Source organism: Budorcas taxicolor, chromosome 11, assembly GCF_023091745.1.
Source record: "Budorcas taxicolor isolate Tak-1 chromosome 11, Takin1.1, whole genome shotgun sequence".
Classification (NCBI taxonomy): domain Eukaryota; kingdom Metazoa; phylum Chordata; class Mammalia; order Artiodactyla; family Bovidae; genus Budorcas; species Budorcas taxicolor.
In genome coordinates this window covers 120,309,649-120,330,334 of record NC_068920.1, presented here as the reverse complement: position 1 = coordinate 120,330,334, position 20,686 = coordinate 120,309,649, and positions in this window count along the sequence as shown.

Sequence of the window (20,686 nt, the reverse complement as noted above, 5' to 3'; positions counted from 1 at the left end):
TTTAACACTTGCCAATCGGGCATGTGTAAGACCCATCTCTCCTTCTTAACCGCATTTACCTCCGGGTTTCCTTCCTGTCTTGGCCTACTGCTTCCCCTTCCAAAGCCTCACACTGTTCTTTCTCACAGGCTCAGGGAAGGGATGTGACACCGGAAGTACCAGGAGGGATGGAGGAGGGAGAAGTATCTCCTTCTGGCTTTTGAGTTTCAAAATCCTTCACTCATGGGGGAACCAAAGACGTTTCAGAGCACAGAAAAAAGATTTAGGAGAAAAATATTATGGAGAAAAGGGGGAAGTCAAGCACTCACTTTGGCCCAGCCTGACCTAAACCATGATGGCTGGGCTGAGTGAAGTAGAATGTCAAACAGGAAGGAAAGAAAAGTTCTGTGGTTTGCAAACCAGACACTGATGTTGAGGCAGCAGCAGAGATACAGGAAATGGGCTTTAAGGGCACTAAGGAGCGTCAGGGTCTGCGGTTCCCTGGATGGTGACTTCATGTAATACTTCTCCATTTGGCTAGTTGTTATGGATAATTTATTATTTTACCAGATAATAATATTACCAGATATTTTCATTCTCCCAAAAGAATCCAAAATTAGAATTTTTATGTGGAAGCTCGCCTTCAAAAAAAACAAAAGGTCACTATGCGAAATTACAAACGTATTTCAAGTTAGGCAAAAAAATTTTTTAAAGTTAGGGAAAACAGTATAGTGAACTTCCTTGTACCCATGACTAAGTTTCAACAATTATCAACTCATGACCAATTTTGTTTCTTCTATAACCCCACCCGTCTCTAGTCCTGGGTGAGTTTAAAGTAAATCCCAGACTCATAATTTTCTTTGTAAAGATAAGAACTCATATTTTTTTTAAAACCATAACACAGTATCATAACTAAATAAACCACAATAATTTTCAAATAGTCTGTCAGTGTTAAACTTTACAGTTTCTCATGGTAGTTATAAAGGTTTATTTTACATTATTTTAATTTTTGTAGTGTGTTTGAAATAGGATCCAAAGTTTACACAGTGCAAGTGATTAATGTTTTTAAGTTTCCTTTAATCTCTGGATTCACTCCCCACCTTTTTGACCCTGGTGATATATCTGTTAATGAAGGCAGGTCCTTTATTGTATAGAGTGTTCTAGAGTCTGGATTTTGTAGTGTTATTTAACATGTTTCCTCTGTCTTCTGCATTTGCTGTAAATTGGTAGCTGGATATAAATGCTAAACCTCTCATTAAAAAAAAATGTTCATAATCTTTGCAAAAGAATCTTTAAATACTGTCTGAGCCAGATAAAAACCTCTGGGACTGTATCTAGCCTGTAAGCTACTAATTTGCTACCCCTGTCTTAGATGTTAGTAGATCACAGACAAAAAGTTTCAGAGAACTTTGTCCTGAGCAGAGCCCCCAGGGAGAGAACAAAATTCTGAATGAGCATGTAGAACAGACCTGTGTCTCATTTTCTGGGCTTCCTAGGTGGCTCAGTGGTGAAGAATCTGCCTGCTAATGCAGGAGACACAGGAGGTGCGAGTTTGATCCCTGGGTTGGGACGATCCCCTGAAGGAGGAAATGGCAACCTGCTCCAGTATTCTTGGCTGGAAAATTCCATGGACAGAGGAGCCTGGCAGGCTACAGTCTATGGGGTCACAAAGAGCAGGACACAACTGAATGAGTGAGCACGCGCACACCTCATTTTCAGACAGAATCCCATTCAGAGAGCTATCAAGGCCTTGGAGAAGGGAGGTGTGTGCAGCACGTCAAGGCAGACAGAGCCTGGCATGGCCTGGCAGCGTGATCTGCAGGCACGGAAGGGCAGCACAGCTGTGGAAGGACGCCCAGTCCTGAGGGACCCTGTGCCCCCAGAGCCCCCTCATCTCCTGCCATGGGAAGTCCTCCAGAACTAGACACCCCGAAGAAACAGGAGCAGACCCCATGTGGCTGAGATGAAGACTGAGACATTGACGGCATGGGAAACTGGAACTAGAAGTGCAGTTGTGTCAAGGAAAACAGAGAAGCTTGTGTTGTTTTTCTAACTTTCTGGACTTTGTCTTTTAAAAACCTTTGAGTGTACCTCATAATTTACCAACAGATTTTGTTTTTCAATCTGAACTGGGGCACTTTGTTTACAGTAGAAAAATTTTTACTATATTCATTTACTGTCATGTTTAGTCATTTCCTGAGTTTATATTTTATTTTAATTTTTGTATTTGCTTATCACTTTTCCATTAAGTCTTTTGTTTACTTGTATCTTGCAAGTAAGTATATGTGGTAAGTCAATTGTTTTTTAGCAGTACGGGCAATTAACTTAAAACAAACAATAAACATTTTCTTTTCTACCTTTGGTCCTAACTAACAATAATCAGAACTTTAATTCTTTTGTACGAAAAAAAATTTTTTTTGCTTTACACTGCCTACCAAATGGGCTTCCCAGGTGGCACCAGTGGCAAAAGAACCTGCCTGCCAACGCAGGAGACACAGGAGACATGGGTTTAATCCCTGGGTGGGGAAGATCCCCTAGAGAAGGGAATGGCAACCCACTCCAGTATTCTTGCCTAGAGAATCCCATGGACAGAGGAACCTGGCAGGCTACATTCCATAGAGCTGCAAAGAGTTGGACATGACTGAAACAACTTAGCATGCATGCATGACTACCAAATAAAAGCAAAAAGTATTCAAAAGAATGAAAAAGATCATCATATAGTGGAAAAGACATGTTTAATAATACAAAATTAAGAATACTGAGTATTTATGACCCTAAAATATAGCTATAAAATACAGAAAGGAAAATGGGCATAAACATAAGAAAATTTCATTTTAGAAAAACAATTATAGTAAGAGATTTTACTGTCCTATCCTCAGTGAGGCTCAAATTCAACTGCACAATAAAAGAAATGCAAATATGGCAGCTTAATTAAAGAGAGTACTTTTCCTAACTAAGGGCAAGTCTGGCAGGCCTCCAGAACCAGTAGAGTATGGAAATTATCTCCTCCTAACTTCAGGCTGTGCTCTAGTGTGGTATTCATGACCTTGACGGATAGCAGAACATGCCACCCTGAAACACACCAGAGATCCACCCCTCTCTCCCTATCCCCTCTTCAGCTTCTCTGCTTGTCTACTGTCAGACCTGCCTCACCATGCAAGGGACACACCATTTCTCCATCTCTCTGGCCGGTCCCACCAGCTCTTCTCTTAACTGCTGCTGCTGCTGCTAAGTCGCTCCAGTTGTGTCCGACTCTGCATGACCCCATAGACGGCAGCCCACCAGGCTCTAGTCCCCTCTATTTCAGCAACATACTCCTAGGCTGTTTGAGTGGTGCCATTCCCAGATAAGCCTGGAATCAGGATACCCCTGTGAATATACCCTTGAATGTTCTTCAACTCTCACTTTAGCCCCTGAGCCTGTCCCAGCCTCGGAGAAAAAAATCTCTTAGAGATATAATTAATAAATATCTTGTACTATGTATAACTTCCAACTGCTCATGGCAATTGCCCATATGGTGTCATACATCACAGGCTAAGCCACAGACATGATCTCTACTAGTTCAAAAAGAACAGAAATGATACGTGCTATGTTCTCAGGCCAAAAGAGGATGAAATGTAAAGTAACAACCAAAATAAATAAAAATAAACCAAGTACTTGGAAACATAAAAATTCTTACTGAGTCAACTGTTGAATTGGAAAGGAAATCAAGAACACATAAAGAGTTTATTCAGAAAACAATGATGTTTAAAACATGCCACAGTAAAATACAAAAAAAAAACAAGCAAAAAACAAAACAAAACAAAAAATGCCACAGTAATCTCTGTGGAATGCAGTGAAAGCAGTACTTTTAGGAAATTTTATGTTTTAAAATTTTCTTATTTTTGGTGGTTGGTAAAAGGGAACATTTTAGAAAGAATTCAACCGATAATACAAGAAAGGAATAGAGAAGAGAGCCAGACTAAAGAGGAAGAAGAAAATATGACCATAAAAGCGGAAGGACATCATTTTCAAAGTGAAAAATAACTTCTCTGGATCAGTAAATAAAAACAAAAGCTCAGTATTTGAAAAGTAAAGGCATTTCAATAAAATATGAATTGAGAAAGGAGATAATAACCAATATATAAAAGTTAAATGAAAGTAGAACACAAAAGCATATGCTAATAAAATTTGAACACATGAATGAAAAGTACAGTTTTTTTTTACAATATTAAAGTCTACATTTAACCTAGTAAATATTAAACCAATAACTTGGGGAGGGAGAAGGAAATTTAGAAAATTAGAAGGATATTTAGCCTTTTAGTCATGTCCAACTCTTTGTGATCCCATGGACTATGGAATTCTCCAGGCCAGAATACTGGAATGGATAGCCATCCCCTTTTCCATGGGATCTTCCCAACCCAGGGATTGAATTCAACCCAGGGATTGAACCCAGGTCTCCCACATTACAGGCGGATTCTTTGCCAGCTAAGCCACCAAGGAAGACTAAGAATACTGGAGTGGGTAGCCTATCCCTTCTCCAATGGAGCTTTCTGACCCAGGAATCAAATCAGGGTCTCCTGCTTTGCAGGCATTCTTTGCCAGCCGAGCTACTAGAGAAGCCCCTAATATTTAAATTTTTAAATAAATATAGAACATAAAACATATGCTAATAAAATTTGAACATATGAAAGAAAAATACAATTTTTTTTTACAATATTAAAGTCCATGTTTAACCTAGTAAATATTAAACTAATAACTTGGGGAGGGGGAAGGAAATTTGAAAGTTACTCAACTGGAAGTATACAGGTGTATATATATGTGTATAGCAATGGTGTCTGTTGCTGCATAACAAATTACCACAAATTCAGTTACTTAAAATAACACATATTTTTATCTTACAGTTTCTCTGGCTCAGGAGTTCAGGTACAGCTTAGTTGGGTTTCTGGCTCAGAGTTTCACAGGTGGTAATCAAAGCATTCTCATCTGGTGACTTAACTAGGGGATCTGCCTGACCCAGAGATTGAACTCATATCTCCTGCACTGGCAGTGGATTCTTCACCAATGTGCCACCTGGGAAGACCCCACTACAAAATGGGTGAATGCTAAATCCTCCCAAACTTTCCAAGACTAATTACCTACTTTGAAAAGCAGAAATCAAGGAGTTCTATCCCTTAAAGGCAGGTCTAACTTTTCAAAAGAGACATTCGTGCTGTAGGCAATATATTAATACTAAGCCTTTGAGAACACAGCATTACTGGTTGGGGCATAGACTTGGATTACTGTGATATTGAATGGTTTGCCTTGGAAACAAACAGAGATCATTCTGTTGTTCTTGAGATTGCATCCAAGTACTGCATTTCAGACTCTTGTTGACTATGATGACTACTCCATTTCTTCTAAGGGATTCTTGCCCACAGTAGTAGATATAATAGTCATCTGAGTTAAATTCATCCATTCCAGTCCATTTTAGTTTCCTGAGTCCTAAAATGTTCATGTTCACTCTTGCCATCTTCTATTTGACCACTTCCATGAGAAATGCTGGACTGGATGAAGCACAAGCTAGAATCAAGATTTCCAGGAGAAATATCAATAACCTCAGATATGCAGAAGACACCACCCTTAAGGTAGAAAATGAAGAAGAACTAAAGAGCCTCTTGATGAAAGTGAAAGAGGAGACTGAAAAAGTTGGCTTAAATCTCAACATTCAGAAAATGAAGATCATGACATCTGGTCCCATCACTTCATGGCAGATTAATGGGGAAACAATGGAAACAGTGAGAGACTGTTTTGGGGGGCTCCAAAATCACTGCAGATGGTGACTGCAGCCATGTAATTAAAAGACGCTTACTCCTTGGAAGGAAAGTTATGGCCAACTTAGACAGCATATGAAAAAGCAGAGACACTACTTTGCAAACAAAGGTCTGTCTAGTCAAAGCTATGGTTTTTCCAATAGTCATGTATGGGTGTGAGAATTGGACTATAAGGGAAGTTGAGTGCTGAAGAATTGATACTTTTGAACTGTGGTGTTGGAGATGACTCTTGAGAGTCCCTTGGACTGCAAGGAGATCCAACCAGTCCATCCTAAAGGAAATCAGTCCTGAATATTTGCTGGGGTCCAGCCTCAGCAGAGTCGAGGGATACCCTCAGGATGGACGACGCTGGCGAATGAATGACATGGGGAGACCAAGCTTCAGTGAGCGAGGCCTGTAACTTTATTTTCAAAAGGAGCTTTTATACCCTGACTTGTACATAGAGGGAAATGAAGGATGCAAGGTCATGCAGAATCAGCCCAAACACTCCAGCAGCTTTGCCCTTATTGAAACCAGGATTTTTTCTGCTTACCTTTCCCATAAACAATGTTGTGTACATTATCTCCTGGCCTTGGAGGCCTGTGGACATTTTATGACCCTCTTTTGATAAAGGCTGCTCAACCAGAAAACTTATTTTCCCTTGAAGTGTTTTTTCTTTATATTTCTAATCTATGTCAGCCTCAGAAAGTATTAAACAGAGTTACATTCTCAGGGAGCAAAGGTGCAGTGAGTTACAACAAAGAAAGAACCAATTAGCTCAAAGGTCTGATGTGGTTAATTCCAAGGCTACTACTTGTTTTTCTTACATTCCAACTATGAAGAAAAGTTATGACCAACCTAGATAGTATATTCAAAAGCAGAGACATTACTTTACCAACTAAGGTCCGTCTAGTCAAGGCTATGGTTTTTCCTGTGGTCATGTATGGATGTGAGAGTTGGACTGCGAAGAAGGCTGAGCACTGCAGAATTGATGCATTTGAACTGTGGTGTTGGAGAAGACTCTTGAGAGTCCCTTGGACTGCAAGGAGATCCAACCAGTCCATTCTGAAGGAGATCAACCCTGGGATTTCTTTGGAAGGAATGATGCTGAAGCTGAAGCTCCAGTACTTTGGACACCTCATGTGAAGAATTGACTCATTGGAAAAGACTCTGATGCTGGGAGGGGTTGGGGGCAGGAGGAGAAGGGGACGACCCAGGATGAGATGGCTGGATGGCATCATAGACTCGATGGATGTGAGTCTGAGTGAACTCCGGGAGATGGTGATGGACAGGGAGGCCTGGTGTGCTGCGATTCATGGGGTCACAAAGAGTCGGACACGACTGAGCAACTGAACTGAACTATGTTAACTAATGCACTCCCAGGTGCACAATGGAAAAGGGATATGGGAACTTGGCAGCAAGCATTGGCTCAACAGTGAAATCCTACACCAGCACTATTCTAATAGTTTTTAACTCTTCTAAAGGCTCTATATTTTTAGAATGTTTTAGGCTTCCCATGCCTCTCACAGTTGGGAGGCTGTGAACAATCACAAGCGTAGCTGCAAGAGTCTGGATAAACCTGCCAAGCAAGCTAGAAAGCCATCAGAGGGGTTTGAATTGAAACACTCCTATCATGTCCAGGAGACTTATTAACTAAAGCCCTAAGTTGAATTTTTTCAGAGAAAGGTGGTCAGGGATAGCCCCCTGTTAATGTCAGAAGAGTTGGTGAAAGGCACAAAATAGTAAGACAGATTCTGGTTTTGGGGTAGATGCTCGAGCAGGTCCAGGGGGTCCCTCTGATCCGCCTTGCTCGTCAGGTCTCTTCTGCATGACCTTGTCATGGGTAGGGTCAGCCCAGGGAATCCCTCGAGTACTGAAGCCTTGCTTATCAGGTCTCCTTCGCATGACCTTGTCATGGGTGGAATCTCCCGTGCTGGCTCCTGGCAAAGATCCATTGGAAGGACTCATGTTGAAGCTGCAACTCCAATCCTTTGGCCACCTGATGTGAAAAATCACCTCATTTGAAAAGATCTTGATGTTGGGAAAGATTGAAGGCAGGAGAAGGGGACGACAGAGGATGAGATGGTTGGATGACATCACTGACTTGTTGGACATGAGTTTGAGTAAGCTCCGGGAGTTGGTGATGGACAGGGAGGCCTGACGTTGCGGAGTTGGACACGACTGAGCAACTGAACTGAATTGAACCAAACTGAGCACACAGCCTTGGGCTCTCATCCATATGTACTTTAATACTTACTGCAGCATCCCAGTCTACAGCTCAGTCTGTGGCTCCAACCTCTGTCCTCCACTTCTCTCTGGGTTCAAACTCTATTGTACTGTCAATCTTTGATTTCACTTTCTTGGCTTTATAAGCAGCTTTCCCTATGGAGTCTTGTTCTCTCTGACTGTCATGCTGTCCAGCTAAGGCCATATGCACAATGCATACAGCTTTAGGAATCTAATAACATTCTAGGTCATCACCTCTTGGTTTCCTCTCCTGTCCTATAACCTCTCTTTTCCACTAAGTATTGCAAACTCTCTGATCCACATGCTAAAGGGCCTGTGATTGACATTGTGAAGAGCTGTGGGCCACAGTTTACAATGTCTTGCCTAGCAAAGGCCTTCTAGGGATGGATTGGAGTGATATTGGAAAGCCCTGGGGCTGACTTTGTTAGTGATGACAAAGGTCAAATGTATTTCTTGGTCTGTCTTTATCAGGATGTTCACAGGGGAGTTGAGGAACAGACTTGGTCTTCACTTAAAGCAGCTCTGCTATTCCATACCTTGTTTCTGAACCTTGAATGCATGGCCTATTGCATAGTTTATCCCAAGATATAAAAACACACAGGGCTTGATCCTGAAATCTAATAAAGGTAATGTACAAAGAATACTATAGGCCATGTATTCACAACAGAGTGACAGCTCAATGTAATCTGTTGGAGCAATTTGTTTCTTGAGGGGGCTAAAAAAATCTTATTCATTTTTACATAGAAAATGCAGTTATACAGACAGTATATATACAGATATATAATATATCTGTGGAATTAAAATTACATGGGAGTCAATTAAGAAAAAAATGTCAAAAATCCTTACTATGGGTAATGAGGAAAAGGGTAAGAAGCACTGCTTTAGGTGTTGTGGAATCCAGAGTTGCAAAACACACCTCAGAGGACACTCAAGACAGAGGAGTACAGTTTATTATACCAGCAGGTCCAAGGGGAATCAGTTCCCAACAAGGACCCTGATGTTTCTGAGAGGCCCAGTTTTATACCCCGCACTATGTGACTGGTTACATGTTAGCAACCTCTTTCTTGTATATGATTGAGTTCTACAACAAATAGGTGCTAGGAGAACAAGCAATTAAGGTTAAAGCAATAAAGGGGGACATGATTATACATCAAGGGGGATGTCTCCATGGTCAATCTAACAGGGGCAGTCTGGCCTCAACTGTAATCTCCGTTTGTCATCTGTAGGGAGGGAAGTCTCCAGGAGAGTCTCCAGGAGAGAACAGCATTTATTTCTCCACTAGCAATGGTTTCCTCACTCTTGGGCGGGGTTCAGGCCCAGTTCACATCCTGTCTTTAAAATGGATGGCAGGTGTCAAGACGGAGTCTCTCCTGCTTTCCTCACACTGGCCCCAACAGAGGGAATCTTCACCTGATCAAAGCCACCCACAAATCCCACATTAAAATAAACATAGGTTTCACTAATATTTATTTACGGCCAAAGAGGCTTTATCCCAAGAATGATTGAAGTGTTTGACACAGAGGCAATTGTTAGTAATAATTACAATAAAATATCACCCAATTCACTGGATTAAATAATGAAAAATGTGATGACTTCAACAGATACTGAAACAGCACTTGATAAAATTCAATAGTCACTTTTCATGTACAAAAAGAGGAATAGGAATATATTCTAATAACATCATATAGAGTTACTTAAAACAAAGCTGGTTTTATCTTTAATGTAAAGCAGTTATTAAAAATAGAAGCAAAACAGGAACCCCAGTCACGTAAAATGATCTTCTGGCCACTGCAGTGACATGGAGCCTTCATGTGAATTAACAAAACAGTTGAGTAAAGTGGATGAATATAAGATACAGTGTATATTCAAAACACAATTCCTTTGAGCTAATTAGAAATATTAATTAAAAATGAGATCCTATTCACAACAACAATAAAGAAAATACCAAATTTAGAATTTCAGTCATATTCAGTATGATCTAATTCATGTTTTCAAAAATCATGTAGGTTTCATGTGTTTATAAATGTATTTAAATGAATAATGGAGACACCTGGAAGTCTGAGACCAGTGCTTTTCCCAAAAGAAGGGAAAAGGATGGAAAGAGTAAGGAAGGGCTTTTCAGCATCCTTTGAATTTCTTCTAATGATAATGTATTAACACAGAATTTTTATAATTTTTAAAACTTTACAGAACAGCATTTGTGATTCCATTTTGTCAAATTACAGACACATTTGTGTATACTTAGAAAATCTCTCAAAAGATGATCACTCAAACTTAATAGTAGTTACATAGAGGGGTTTTCAATGATTTTCATTGTGATTTTTGTTTTCAATATTGTTTGATGTTTTACAATGAATATTTGCTATTTTTATAATAAAAAGTCACAAAGATATCTTCATTTTGAAAAGAAACCAACAGAATCTAAGGAGTGCTATTCATGACAAACAAGGACACTTTTAAGACTAAGGAAGCAGAATAATATAAACTAATGGAAAAATAGATCATGTTCCTATTTATAATTTATAGCACACTCACATATAAATATAATACAGATAAATCTTCTCAAGCTATATATAGGCTATATAACCAATTAGCCTTTCAAGACAAGAAACTTCCTGTTAAATTATTTATCCCACTCTCATTTTATGAAACCCAATGAACAAAGCAAAAGAAATGAAAAATAGAGGGAGACCTCCGTTTTCAATGAGACAAGGAAGGACCAAACCTGTCAATGAGAAGCTGTTAAGTCAATCTGTTGATTACTGTGGGATCAGAACCAGAACAGGGAAGAGAGATGCCAGGTACCTCCTCAGATCCACGGTAGGACCCAGATATTCTCAAAGGACCATGATGGAAAGTTGGCTGATAACATCTTTATTGCATTTATGAGATATGGTAGCACAGGCTGCCTGTAGAGATTGGAGAATGTCCCATGAAGAGTGGGATCTATACTGCAGAGGGTCAGAAGAGGCAGGGCTGCAGGAGTCACCTGCTGACCTTGCCTCCAGAGTGGGAGACATGTGGCAACAATGCACAGGATGAAATAAGGGGTAGAGGAAGTAGAAGCAGGGGCCACCAGACTGCATTACAGGAAGTTTATGAGTCTAACACAGGTTTCCAGAATACTAAAAGCTAAAAGGAGAAGGTCCCCAAGGGAAAGGAAATAACTGAAAGGGTGTTTGATAAATAAGAACTGTTGAAGTTGAAAGACTTAAATTCCCTCACCAGCTTCTCTACTTGTCATATTGTTATTCAGCCAGTAGCAGACCTTATTCAATGACAAGTAATAATCAAAAAGAAACCATAGGTACTTTCCTGGCAGTCCAGTGGTTAAGATTTCAAGCTTCCAATGCAGGGGCATGGGTTCAATCCCTGATCAGGGAGTTAAGATCCCGTGTATCTCATGACCAAAAAACCAAAAACATAAAACAAAGCAATATTATAACTAATTCAATAAAGGCTTAAAAAAATGATCCACACCAAAAAGAAAAAAAAACTACTTACAAAAAGAAACATTAATGGGATTTACACATAGGAATTGTAGAGAAAGGGAATACACACAAAAGCTACTTAAAAAAATAAATATCACAAGAGGAATTACCCAAGGAAACAGAAGAGATATTCAGATAAATTTTCTATATTCTCAAAGAAATTTCAGCTAACACATCTTTCTAGAAAAAGACCCCAAAGAAAAGACATAAGAGTTCAAAGAAGTAATTTTTAAAATGAAAGAAAAATATTAAAAGCAAGCTAGTAGATGTAGGATAAAAATGGAAGAGTAAGACTCAATAGAGATGGAATCTACATTAGCTGCAACAGGATATAGAATGCAAATAACTGACTGAGCAGCTGGAACCATACTGGAAAGAATCCAGGAAATTACACAAAATGAACAACAACAAAAAACATAATTTGTTTATGTTTCTAGAGTAAACTGCTTGTTATAGAAGACCAATAGGGATCCTTGGCATTTCTGACGAAGGAAAATATAAGGAATTAAATATCAATTATTTTCAAAAATAAAATAGATGAGAACTTTCTTGAAACAAAGATGACTTAAACCTACAAATCAAAAGGGCATATACTGATACATTCCAAGCAAAATTGGTATATACTCTTCAACATCAGAATATATCCTACTGAAGTTATAAAACAGTAGCAATAAAGAAAGTTTCATGTGGATGGTCAGATAGTTAGTAAACCATATAAAGAGAGAAAAATCAAGTTTTTCCAGGCTCCTTCCCAATGCCAAAGACAGAAGACCAACATCTAGAAAAGTCTGAAGGAAAGAAAATATGATTCAAGGATTGGGAACATGCCAAGTTATCCCTCAGGTAAATTGGGCAATAGACAAACATTCTTAGGCATGCAAAAACTTTAGGGAATAAAATGCTCAGGAAACTTCTAGAAAAACAACTTTTAAATGAAATCTATTCAACCAAGCAATGAGTGAAAATAAATTCTAGAATATAGAACCTAAGTGCATTCGTTTCCTAGGGTTGCCATAACAAAACACCACAAATTGGATGGCTTAGAACAATATTGTTGCACAATTCTGGAGTCTAGAATTCTGAAATCAAGGTGAGGGCCAGGCCATGCTCCCTCTGAAGGAGCTAAGGAAGGATCCTTCCTTGCCTCTTCCAGCTTCTTTTAGTAACAGCCATTCTTTGGTTTGGGTCAGCATAACTCCAATCTTCACATGGTGCTCTCCCTACATCTCTTTACGTAGTCTTCCCTCTGTGCAGGTCTAGGTTCAAATGTCCCCTTGTATAAGGACACCAGTCATATTGGATTAAAGCCTACTCTAATGACTTCATTTTAATTTGATCACCCCTGTAAGCACTCTATTTTCAAATTGGTCACATGCTGAGGTACTGGGAATTAGGACACAAACATACCTTTTTGGAGAGGACACAACTGAACACATAACAATGGGGTAACATGGAAGGTAGCACTGAGTCCATTAAATATAAAACGAAAACTAAACAGCAAGAAGTACATTTAGAGAACAAAATTAAGTGAGGTAAACATCAACAAGGGAATATAATAAAGGTCAAGAGATAGAGTTGGATACGGTCTAAAGTGTAAGTGTGGGAAATTCCTCATCATTCAAGCAGAAAGTCAATAGATACTAAATACTTAAAATTGAAACTTCTCTATTTTTTAAAGCATAGCAAATTCAGTCTTTTAATGTTTTTCATTCTGTTTTTAATCCTAAGAGAATTAAACTGTTAAGAACTTGTGGTGAAGAAGCAATCAGTTTAGTCATTTCTAAGTTTTGCTTCAATTCCGTCTAACATTAAATTCAAGTAAAACAATACTAAATTTTTTTCATCTAAAATGGTATGCAGAGTATAATCCCATTTTGTAAAATTCTTTTAGTTATTCTATTTATCCACATACACACAACAGAGTCTCCAAGAATGTTTTGTTTTCTATTGGGAATAGTTATAGGATTCATAGTGAGTTTTTTTTTTTTTTACTATTTTTATTGTACTTTTTTCTATATTACTTTTTATAATGAATATATGTTATTTTAAACAAAAAACAATAAGATCATTGTTTCACATTATTTTCCCAAAAGCTTGCTTGGTAGACATTAGGAGTGGGACTCAACTTCAGGTCCTAGGAGGTGGCAAAACCAGGAGGCAGGGGGTGGGATCTCAGGGTGCTGTGACAGCCGACTCAAGGTGACTGGGCTATTAGGAGGCCCTTTTCCAGCTGGGGGTCTGGTTTCACAGCAATTGTGGCAGAAAACTCCTCAAGGGAAAATGCCACCACAGGCATTAAGGACTTTCCACAGTCAGATCCAGTCCCCAAAGACACATGGCTTTAAATTCAGCAAAATGAGCCAGGGCTGCCTTCCAATTTTTGACAAAGTCCAAGTTTTTGCTTTATTGTGACACTGAAGAAGCCAGTGCCTCCAGGAATCAAACCAGAGGCTGGCTCCATTCTTCTGGACTCCCAGCAAGAGAGCTGCCCATGAGACTGTCCTGTGTGACCACAGGACACAGCTGTGTGGCCAAGTTTCCACTCCATCCTACAAGCTAGACAGGAAGGATTTTTTCAACAGGAAGGGTTTCTGGGCTCATAACAATCATCATGATTTGCATATTAGATTGTTACTCTTCTTATGTCTGGTGGTCACCAAATGTTCAACAAGAAATTTTTCTTTGTCTACTTCTCTTCCTGAATTTTAGTGGAGGTTTCCGTGGATACAGCAGGCAGCCAGCTGAGGTTTTGTAAGGCAGAGTACACCCCAAAAAAGTTGTAGGCTTCCAGCCTTACTTCCTGAAAGTTGGTGCTGGCCCTCACATTCCCTGTCTAGCCTACATAACACAACAGATGTCTCAGCAGGAGACACCAGCTCGGTGGCAGCAGCAGGTTCAGGAACAAAGCAGGGGCGCAGAGGCAGGCCATCTGCAGTGGGAACAGGGTCTGACTTCACCAGCAAGTCCTGTGGGGCCTGAGCCCTAGGAGTACTACCTATGCCTGAATGCAGGCCGAGAGCAGACTGGGCTCTGCTGTTGGGCTGGGGATCACATGCAACTAGTATCTTCAGGGGACAGAATCCCTGGACAGGTTGTCAAAGTAACACAGTAATAGAGGCAGGGGTAGGCCCTCGAGAAGCACAGAGAAACACCGCAGGAGTCTGAGGGCAGCCCCTGCCAGTGGCCTGGAAAAACTTAGAAAATGTTGTCTTTACTCACTTTTTTTAAACCCAGAAAGATAATAAAATTATTTGTTAAAACACACAGGTAATCAATTTATTTGAAACAAAATAATTTTACAAATCCCATGATGCCTATGTTCTGAATCTAAGTCCTAGAATTGTCTGTTGCGATTTGTCTGTCTCCTCTTTGCCCTCTAAGTAAGTATAAGTGTTAGTTGCTCAGTTGTGTCAGACTCTTTGCAACCCCATGGACTGTAGCCTACCAGGCTTCTCTGTCCGTGGGATTTCCCAGAACTTTGTCCTCTAGATACATCTAAGACTAGGGTTGATTATTCAGAGAGGCCAAGTCTCAGAGGTTATTGCATTCAGATGAGGCAGCAGAGGCCATCTTACCTCCTGCCCTGACCTTTGGATTACCTGTGGCTCCCTCACTACCCTGTACCCTTCAGTTCCTTGGTTCCTGATCAATTTCTTGTGTGTCACTACCTGGCAAGGCTTTTTCTTCTGATAGCTCTAATTTGGGCAGATGACTTTTGCTCATTTAGCCAAATCTTCTCTATACCAAAATTTATATCTCTAGAGAGCTCCCTCAGTTTATTAAAAACATGATTTTATTCATTGAGTGAAAGTATGTGTGTGCTCAGTCACTTCAGTCGTGTCCGACTCTGTGTGACCCTATGGACTATAAAGCCACCAGGCTCCTCTGGCCATGGGGATTCTTCAGGCAGAATACTGGAGTGGGTTGCCATTTCTTCCTCCAAGAGATTTTCCCAACCTAGGGACTGAACCTGAGTCTCTTGTGTCTCTTGCACTGGCAGGTGGATTCTTTACCACTAGCACCACCTGAGAAGTCTGAGTGAAGGTAGATTTTATGAACAAACAGCAAAGTGAATATGGTCCATTCACTACAGTCTTCCAGCTACCCACAATAAGAGCTGACAAAAATCTCTGCCCATTCTGGTTTCAAATCTTGAGTGACTCTGTTCAGCCATATTTATGTGAGCCAATTCCTCAGCTCATTCACTCCTCAGCCTGCTCATATTGGCTTCTGCCTCCTCTATCACACTGATATACTCTTTCAAAGACCATCAGTGAGCCCCTATTCATGCTAAAAATGATTGACGTGCTTTGGCTGTCACTTCCCTAATCCATCTGCTCACATGCGAAATTCTATCTTTCTCACATACTTTCTCTCTATCTTTAAATTCCCTTCTCCATTGATTTCTCTCACATTTTTCTCTCTGTCAGTTTTCTCACCAGCTTCACAATCATTCCTCCCACTCTTCAGTGGGCTTCTATTCCTCTCCAACCCATAAGCTTTCAGAGTTCTATTCTCAATGAGGAAGCTCTTTTATCCTCACATTTTAACTACTAAATATCTCCCAACCCAGACCTCTCCAGAGTTCCATTTCCACTCAGGGGTCCCCAGCCTCTGGGCCATGCAACCTCCTGTCTGATTAGCAGCAGCATTAGATTAAAGGGCACAACAAATGTAATGTGCTTGAATCATTCCAAAACCATCCCCCTTTATTCCTGGTCTGTGGAAAAACTGTCTTCCACGAAACTGGGCCCTGGTGCCAAAACGACTGGGGATCACTGCCATATACCCAAACCCTATAGGGTTGCCTTAATTTGCCCCAGTTGAACATACCATGGTGCCCCCAAAGCTCCCTCTCACTTCCTGGGTTACATTTCTTGCATTGCATTATGCACATTTCTGCAGCCCAGAGATATGCATCCATGAATAGAATCGAAAACCATTCTGGGTCCCTAAAGCAGAAGTGAATCAGAGTCACAATTACTGTTTGATCGGAAACCATGGCCTCCAGGGATTCAGCAGATACTGACTTCATACAGGAAGTTTAATGCTCTTCCTCCTGTGTCTGTGTCCCTTTTGAAGTCTTTATCTTCCGAGGTAGAAAATGGAGAAGAATAACTATGCTTCTCCTTCGCACAAGTGATGTCAGCCTGGAGATGGGTATACGTGAAAACACAGAGTGGGGTGCTCAAGTAGATGAAGAGTGAGCACAGTAGGATTTTCGCCAAAGCTCCAATGTGTCCTAAGAATACAAACTGACCATCTCATTTAGTTCTGAGCCCTGGAGCTTTAATCTTTCAAGAACATACTTCCTTCCTGTATTTCTAGCAACTACTCTTTGACTTTTCTGGAAATCTTACCAGTTACCCTCTCTCTTCCAAAAGAATTGAGTCACAAAAATAGAACCATGAGAAAACTTAGATTGACCCCTTTGCTTTCTGGAATGTGCTGGGTTGAAAGAGCCTAGGGAATTGGGTTGGGGTGAGGGGCAGGGATGAGGGGTGGGGAGAGTTCTTCCTTAACCAATTCTTCCATCTCAAAGAAAAAATAAATTGAGGGTAAGAATTTGTTTAAAATGCTTTAAATTAGTCATCCACAGGAAAAGAGTTTTGTGGGAAAGAATTTATACTTGGACTATTCTAGTATTTAGAGAAGGAATTTTTAACCTGAGATCCTTGAATGGGCTTTATCAGAATATATGATCTTCAAGAAACTGTGTTTCTGTGTCTGTGCATTTTTCTGAGATGGTTCATAGCTCTTATGAGATTCTCAAAGGGGCTCCTGATACCTCACCAAAGAATAAGAACTACTTACTTAGAGGTTAACTTAGTCACATTGGTTATCAAATGCTGTATAACAAATTATCCCAAAACTTAGCAGTGTAATGAAGCCAACATTTATCATCTCACAGGTTGAATGGATAAGGAATTGAGGAGAGGTCTACCCAAGTGGCTTGGCTCAGGGTCTCTTGTGATTTTGCAGTCAAGAAGTCAGATGGGATACTATCATCTGAAGGCTTGACTAGGGCCAGAGAATCTGCTTCCAATAATTTGGTTTGTTCATACAGCTGTTGGCAGAAGGCCTCACTCCTTGTTGGCTGTCTGCAGAAGGCCTCCACTCCTTGTTATGTGGACCTCTCCATTGGGCTGCCTGAGTGAGTATCCTCACAACATGGCAGCTGGCTTCCTCCAGAGAAAGTGAGCAGGAGAGAGAGCAAGGAAGAAGCCACAATGCCTCTTATAACCTAGTCTCAAGGGTCAAACATTGTCACTCCTGCCATATGCTAGTCCTATAAGCAGGCTAACCCATACTCGAGGGGAGATATTTTGGCTCCACATTTGGAAGGGATTTGTGAATATATGTTTGAACTACCAAACCAGTTAAGAGGCCTTACTTTATAGTCTTGCTGAGAAGCAACCCCACCCCCACCCCCACCCCCATACAACGCTTCCCTGTTTTCTACCAGATCATTCTGCAGTGTTTGGGATTCCCCTCAGTGCAGGGCTCCTCCTGACCCTGGACAAATTACTAAACTTCATTGTGCTGCAATTTTTTCACTGGTTATTGGATATAATAATAGCATTTATAACTACTTTATAGGATTTTCCTATGATGATGAAGAGAAATGCTAAATTAATAAATGCTAAAAAAATGTTATCTATGATAATGGTGCCCCACACTCAGATCTATAGCTTTCCGTCTCTACTACCTAGACTCATACATTTACGGATACATCTCCCAGATGGGGAAAGAAGTGATGGTCTACTGAGAATTTATTTGTAGAGCAGGTACTGTAAGGCAGAGAGATACAAAAGAAGCTAAAAATAGACCCTGTCCTTGATAGGTCTGAAATGTAGTTGAGGAGAAAAGATATCTATTCAGAGGAATGTTTTGGGAATCCAGTGACACTCATCTCTTTGAGAACAGGGGATAGTCCCTGCATCGAGTGGAATTTCAAAGATTAAGATTCCAGCCGGAGAGTGAGTAAAACCTTAAGGAATGATGGAGGCTGAAGTCTGAAGGGGAACCACAGGAAGCTTTGTAGGGCAGGAAAAAACAAAGAGGAAAAGAGAAAGATTTAGGAAGTCAAGATTTCACAGAAAAAGGAATGGACTTAAAGAAAAAGGAAAACCACAGGAGATTCTTCTCCAAGGGAAGAATTGGTTTGTGCTGTGGTGATCACAGAAGGAGAGCTTGATATTTATCAATCTATGTATTAAAATAAAAAGATATCCTGTTAACCTTTTAAGGGCAAGGAACATGTCTATAGGCTTCTGTAATCCGGCACAGCATGGAGGATACTTTTAAAAATACAGATACTAAAAAGCTACTGCTGTGACTAATTCAGATTTGAGATTAAAATGTTCACTGGCGAGCATTCCACAGGGCTGGTTCTCTGCAGCCCAGCTTTTCTGTGTGTTTCCTTTTTGGGAGGGGCCAGCCTTATGGGAACTATTTGATTCTACTTGGCACATTTTCAGACCTCACAGGCAACCTCCAAGGCTAGGGAAGAGAAGAGAAAAGAGGTGTCTCCAGTCTGGTCTCAAAGGCCCATGGGTGGCAGCAGCGTGGAGGGTATGGGAAGAAAGGATGATAGCATGCATTCTCCTGAGGCCTTCAGTTACACCTTTCATCCTGAGGTCTGGCTCCATTTTCCTATTGTTGGGAACTGACCTAAGATTGTTTTAGTCCACAAGTAGCCCAAATATTTGGAAGTGTGTGAGAGTCAGCTGCTCATTCATTATCTGGCTATTAAGTTATAATGAAAGCAAATCTCAGACCAAAATGTACCCCCTACATGTGTGTGTATGCGTGTGTGTTCAGTAGCTCAGTTGTGTCCGACTCTTTGTGACTCCAAGGACTACAGCCTACCAGGCTCCTCTATCAGTGGGATTTTCCAGGCAAGAATACTGGAGTGGGTTGCCATTTCCTCCTCCAGGGAATCTTCCTAACCCAGGGATCAAACCTTCATCTCCTACATTGGCAGGCAGATTCTTTACCACTGAGCCACCTGGGAAGGCCAAACCCCCTCAACCCCCTATATAGACATTTGTAAAACAAACATTCACAAACAATTAGGCACAGAATATTTCATGCAACTGGCTCCATGGATTTCACAAAGTTCCAGCTCTTGTCCTTTCAGGCATTCCAACCACTACCTGTCAATTTGTTGGAAGCAGAACCAACAACATTTCAGAGACACGATTTTATTATCTTCATGGTAGCAGCATCACACAACCAGAATCCTCCTACAGCTACATTTGGAGACAGAAACAGCTCAGGACAAAGTGTTTGGCACTGGTCTTCACAGGTTTATGCTAGGCTCTTATACTCTGTTCAGGCAAACATGAGGAGCACCTCTAAAATATTTTACCTTATTCACATACCTTGACTATCTTTAACTTTGTCAGTGAGAGTCCTTTTCTATCATTCTTCATGCTAATTACCAAGGCACTAATTCCATCACATCAAATCCATTTCGGATATTCACTGTGCTGATTGGCAGTGTCTGCTGCGGATCAAGGTATAAACTACTCCTGCACTCATGGGGGCCACCTTGGTGTGGCCTTTCTGTCAGCGCTAGCTGACACCCTGGGGTACAGACTGCCCCTATAATTGAAGCTTAATCTAACTTGTAAGTACACAGTGTTACACCATCAATGCTGCAGTAGTTTCAAGTAAATTATTGATATCAAGACACTTGCCTTGGTCTGAAGGAAAAAAAAAACAATCATTTTCATAAAGTTCAGTGGAAAGCTAGTCAATACCAGGACCGTCAGTTCCAGGTTCTGTGCCTAATTTCATCAGTTGTAACTTCTGTCTAGAAAGATGATGATAAATATAAGATATGATTGAAGTCTGTGAGATTGTATTAGAGACTCCAAATTTGTAAGCATTATAATACAGGGAGACACTTGGTACTTCCTTGATGTTATTTAGTGCAAGTAGAAGGAAATGTTATTTCATATGATTCTTATGGAACTGGTTACTCACAAAAGTAGTTCAGGCTATAAACAATTTATTCTGGGCTAAATCAAAAGTCATAAAGTTTCAGCTCACAAAAATGTTTTATTTGGCCCGAGAATTATGATGAAATTATTTAATTTGATAAATAGCCAATACTTAAAAATCAATTACCATTTCCATTAAAATCTGGATTTTCAGCTTTTCTTGGGGAAAAAAAAAGATCGGTCAACA